Source organism: Orycteropus afer, unplaced genomic scaffold (assembly GCF_000298275.1).
Source record: "Orycteropus afer afer isolate SDZICR_OR568_19922 unplaced genomic scaffold, OryAfe1.0 scaffold00276, whole genome shotgun sequence".
NCBI lineage: Eukaryota > Metazoa > Chordata > Mammalia > Tubulidentata > Orycteropodidae > Orycteropus > Orycteropus afer.
Window position 1 is genome coordinate 1,135,702 of NW_006921863.1, and position 5,616 is coordinate 1,141,317.

General features: G+C 40.4%; 1 protein-coding gene across 1 annotated transcript in view; it reads left to right on the forward strand.

The window, feature by feature from the left end:
* Window positions 1-5,616, forward strand: part of EDIL3 (EGF like repeats and discoidin domains 3) — a 772,555-nt gene that overhangs the window by 306,213 nt on the left and 460,726 nt on the right. The gene's annotated exons all lie outside the window — the stretch shown is intronic.

Here is a 5,616-nt window from a genome sequence, read left to right on the forward strand (position 1 = left end):
TGCATTGTGGTAAATTGTGGTCAATGACATGAGACAAAGTATATGTGAACTGCTGTATCGAGAGTGAATTTGCTCTGTAAATCTTCTCCCAAATCTAAATAAAATTAAATTAAAAAAAAAAATAGTGTCACTGGAAGGAGAACGTTTTCCTACAGTGTGTTACCAGTACAACCAATTCACAAAGCTGTGAACATTTTTTTTTTTTTTTTATCAATTTGGCAATTGTATGTTGTGTATGAGGAGGTATAGAAAGGAGACTTGGTAGTGCAGTGGTTAAGTACTTGACTGCTAACTGAGAAGTTGGCAATTTGAACCCAGCAGCCCCTCTGCAGGAAGAAAACATGGCAGCCTCCTTCCATAAAAAATTGTAGCCTTAGACAGCATATAGGCAGTTCTACGCCAAGATCAAGACCCTTCTCTCTCTTTTTATCTCTTGTGAGGTAAAAGATGCTGCAGGCCACACCTCAGGGAAACTTCCTTTACGTTTGATAAGGGCTGTGATCAAGGGTGTTACATCCCTCCCTAATCCTTCTATAACTGACATGTTAATCACATCAGCTTACAACATTGGGAATCATTACATATCTGCCACGATACATCATTATGTAACTGCCAAACCACGGAGAATCATAGCCCAGCCAAGTTATCACACAGTTTTGAGGGACTCAATTCAACCCATGATGCCTCTTAACTGGTCTACCTGCATCTATACTGGTCCTTTGAAACATATTTTCTATATAGCAAATTGAAACATAGAATCATCTTTAAATATGAAATTCTGGTCCCATTATCCTGTGCTTTAAACATGTCAGTGTGCTGGCCTGGCTCTGTCTACCTTTCTATTCTTGCTCTATCTGTTTCAGCTATACTGGCCTTCTTACAGACTCCTGTTCTTACCCTGTTTCTCCTTCTATATGACTTCTGCAACAAATACTCATTTTTTAAAATGTGGATTTCACTTGGTTTTCAACTTTCAGCTTAAGTGTCACTTCCTCAGGCAACTTTTTGTTATTGCTTCTAAGACACAGTTTCTCTTTCTTTCACAAAGCAACTCAACATTGTGTTTATTTATGTGATCATTTTATTAATAACAGTACCCTGTTGTTATGTGCCGTTGAGTCGGCCCTGACTCATAGCAACCCCTCCTTGGGTTGCTGAAGCAGTATCACTATGGAAATAGATTGCCCAACCTTCCTTTCAAGGAGTGGCTGGTGGGTTTGAACAGCCAGTCTTCTGGTTAGCAGTCAAGTGCCTTAGGCACTATGCTACCAGAGCTCCTAACAGTACCCTAGTAAACTAAAATTACATCAAAGCAGAAAGAGTATCAGTTTTGCTCACCATTGTATTCATACCACTTAACACACACTGTGTCTATAACAAATCAAACCAAACCAAACTCACTACTGTCCAGTCGGATCCAACTCATAGCGACCCCTCCTTGGGTTTCTGAGGCAGTATCACTATGGATGTAGATTGCCCAACCTTCCTTCTGATGAGTGGCTGGTGGATTTGAACCACTAGCCTTCCGGTTAGTAGTCAAAGGCCTTAGGCACTATTCCACCAGAGCTCCCCTATAATACATCAGGAACTCTAAATCATCTGAATGAGACAATGAGTGGGTGACTGAGAAGGTGAATGACTGAGTGAGAGAAGAGACAAAGTATGTAATTGAGAGTAAGAGAAAATGTGTTGAAGGAGATAAGTAACAGATAAGGAAGACTTCATATAGGATATGAAACATGAGATAGACTTAGAAGAAAAAGGAGATTTGGTAGAGAGAGTAGAGTGAAGAAAGGCATTCTGAACTGGGAAACTACATGACCACAATCCCAGAATAGATAGGATCATGTTTAGGTGACAGAATGGTAACTTAGGTAAAGCACATTGGTTCATTTTAGTGAATACTGGGAGTAAGGTTGACAATACAAAATTATTCCAAATGTATGGCCTTGGGGATATCTGACAATAGGGACTAACAGAATCTTCTCATTAGGTTTGTGTGTTGGGTGGTTCAGAGGTTATGTGTAAGAGAGGAAAACCTCTTAAGGCACTGTCTCAATGATAGTTTGTCAAGTAAACTATTAAGGCTATATTTGGAGGAGAAAATTATTTCTGATTTTACAATTATTAATTATTATGAGGGAAAGGCTACTTTCTCAGAATAATATACCTCCAATGATCTTAAAAATAAAAGACAGTGCTTTGAGTGTCTAATTTCTTCTTGGTATTATTCTGGGAAAATGTTTGGAAAAGCTTGATGTTAATGACTATAATCATGAATGCCTTCCATTTAGGTCAGGATGATGAGGTTCCTCAGATATTTTCTTGGTTTCAAAATTCTTCGTTAGTTTGTCTATATACTTTGATTACACATAATGAGATAGTAGGAACTGTGATGATAATATCTTTTGTGGTTGTCAGGTGCTGTTGAGTCAGTTCCAACACATAACAACCTTATGTACAACAGAATAAAACACTGCCTTTTCCTGCATTGATAACACCTAGCTTCTTTATAGGAACTCTGGTGGCCTAGTGCCTAATGCGTGTCACTGTTAATCAGAGGGCTAGCGGTCCAAACCCAAGATCCACTCCTTCCAAGGAAGATTGGGCAATCTACTTTCATAGAGATACCTCCTCAAAAACCCAAGAAGGGGGTTGCAATAAGTGGGATCCAACTGAACAGCAGTGTTTTTTTTTTTTTTTTTTTTTTTAGTGACCTTTTCTGTGTTGGGGAAAGCAATCAGTGGATGAAAGCTTAGTTCCTAAGCTTCCATCCGGTGATTAAGAAGCAGTCATTATGTACTCTGTTTGACATGGTCATTACTTAATGCTCACTTAACAAAATTCTACAAGACCAAATTATCACAGTGGATAAAGGAACATATGGCCAGCTGGCCAGAATCCATGCCTGTTTTGTTTTATTCCTTCTCAAGTCTGCCACAAAAAAGCCACATGTGAGATCTGAGGCAGCAGTCCAAACAGTAACTCACCTGTCCAGCTGTGTTTCCAGGGTTCTCAGCTGTGATATCTGGGTATGTACTGTTCCCATCTGAGTGCAGCTGGAACATCTCCTACACAGATCCCTCTGCTTCATGATTAAGATGGCAGCCACAGGGAACAGATTCCAAAAGTAGAAATTAGACATACTCTCCTGTATCTCCTGTCACTGCATTCAAGTTCAAACACACTATACGACATTTTATGAGACACAGTTGTAGTTTTTGTGGATATAATACACCTACTTTTAATACCTATTTGCTTGTAATTATAGGATCATGCACAATTTGATATCTTGCAAACTGCTACAGCATTCAGCAAAGAAAATTGGACTTGGCCTCAAATTTAAAATTGGGTTGTGGGAATCTGCTAAGTGTGAATGAGAAAGAGCTTATGGTGTAGTGAATTACTTAATATAACCCTTTTAACCACAAATGTTGTAGCTTCATCAAATGACTGGAAAAGACTATGCAAATGAGATGCTTATGTTCCACCAAGATGATGGGATAGCTTTCTAATAATGTAAATAAGGTTCATGGTACCCATGTGTTCACCATTATATTCCTAGCCATCCCAGAGGCAAAAAAGGGAGAAATGACTACGACCAAGAAAAAGAGAATGGAACAGAGTACATCCCTGGACCAGTGGTCCTGGTGCTGAGAACTTCCTTAGTTCTCAGAGCTATAACACCTGAGATGGTGAGATACAGTGAGAAGAGTGGAAGTGAAATAGTGGTACCATAGGCCACAGAAGCAGGAGTTAGGCATAAGAAAGCACAATGGGATTCCCTGCCCACAGAGAGGGAAATCTAAGTGCCCTCAGGAAACAGGCTTGTTGGTGGATTGGAGTGCCTCCAAGTACTTGGCAGACCTAGGCTCTCTCTCAGAGAAAGGAAGTTGAACACCTTCCAGCTGAAGCTTACTGCCAAACAGAGGTGTCCTGTGACACTGATTGGTGGAGCTTGGTAACACTTGCCTGAGCAGGGCAGAGATTGGGCTGGGCCAAGAGACCTGATGGGCCTGAGGGGTTGAGGACCTAGAGGCCAAAGGTCAGGGAGAACCCTGCCTAAAAGCATGGCTTAAAAAAGCCTGCAAAAGAACTGTATCTTGAACCTTTCCTGATTCTGGATACTATCTGTTTGTTCTCTAATAAACCCCATAACTAGAGGTATAGTCTGTGAGTTCTGTGTGACTGTTGCAATGAATTATTGAACCCAGCAGAGAAGAAGACAGTGCCATGGGAGGGACAACTGGTGTTAGAATTGGCAAAAAGATTGGAAGGGTAGAGTTATACCTGAACTTTGCCTCATAGGAATTGGCCTTAGGCTCTTGATCTTGATTCTTCTTCCACCTGGTGAAGTTAGATAAGGAGGTCTGACAACACTGATGCCATACCATTTTTAAAGTTGTTGTTAGGTGACATGGAGTCAGCTCTGACTCATAGTGACCCTATGTACAACAGGATGAAACACTACCTGCTCTCTCACCAGCCTCACAATTCTTGCTATACCTGAACCCATTGTCGTAGTCACTGTGTCCATCCATCTCCTTGAGGGTCTTCCCCTTTTCACTTACTCTCCACTTTACCAAGCATGATATCCCTCTCCAGGAGTAGCTCCTTTTGACAACGTGTCCAAAGTAGGTGAGACAAAGTCTGTCAATTCTCACTTCCAAGGAACATTCTGGCTGCCCTTATTCCAGGACAGATTTGTTAGTTCTTCAGGCAGTCCATGGTACTTTCGGTATCCTTTGCAAGCAACACAACCCCAAAGCATCAACTCTTCTTTGGTCTTCCTTATTCTTTGTCCAGTTTTCACATACATATGGAGCAACTGAAAACACAGTGGCTTGGGTTAGGCACACCTTAGTCTTCAAAGAGACGTTTTTGCTCTTCATCACTTTAAAAAGGTCTTTGCAGCAGATTTTCCCAGTGCAATATGTCATCTGATGTCTTGACTGCTGCGTTCATTGCTGTTGATTGTGGAACAAAGCAATTTGAAGTCTGACAACTTCAAACTTTTATCCATTTATAATAATGCTGCTTATTGGTCCAGTTGTGTGAATTTACCCTTTCTTTATGTTGAGATGTAAGCCATTCTACAGACTGTAGTCTTTAATCTTCATCAGTAAGTGCTTCAAGTCATCTTAAGTTTCAGCAAGCAAGGTTGTGTCATCTGAATATCACAGGTTTTTAATGAGTCTTCCTCCAATCCTGATGCCATGTTCTTTTTCATGTAGGCCAGCTTCTTAGATTATTCGCTCAGAATACAGATTGAGTACATATGGTGAAAGGGTACAACCCTGACACACTTCCTTCCTGATTTTAAACCATGCAGTATCTCCTTGTTCTGTTCAAATGACAGCCTCCTGGTCTATGCACAGGTTCCTCATGAGCACCATGAAGTGTTCTGGAATTCCCATTCTTCTCAATGTTATCCGTAATTTGTTATGATCCACACAGTCTAATGCTTTTGCATAGTCAATAAAACACAAATAAACATTTTTCTAGTATTCTTTACTTTCGTCAAATATCCATCTGACATCAGTAATGATATCTCTTGTTCCTCTTCTAAATCCAGATTGCATTTCTGGAAGCTCCCTATCAATATACTGATGGAAC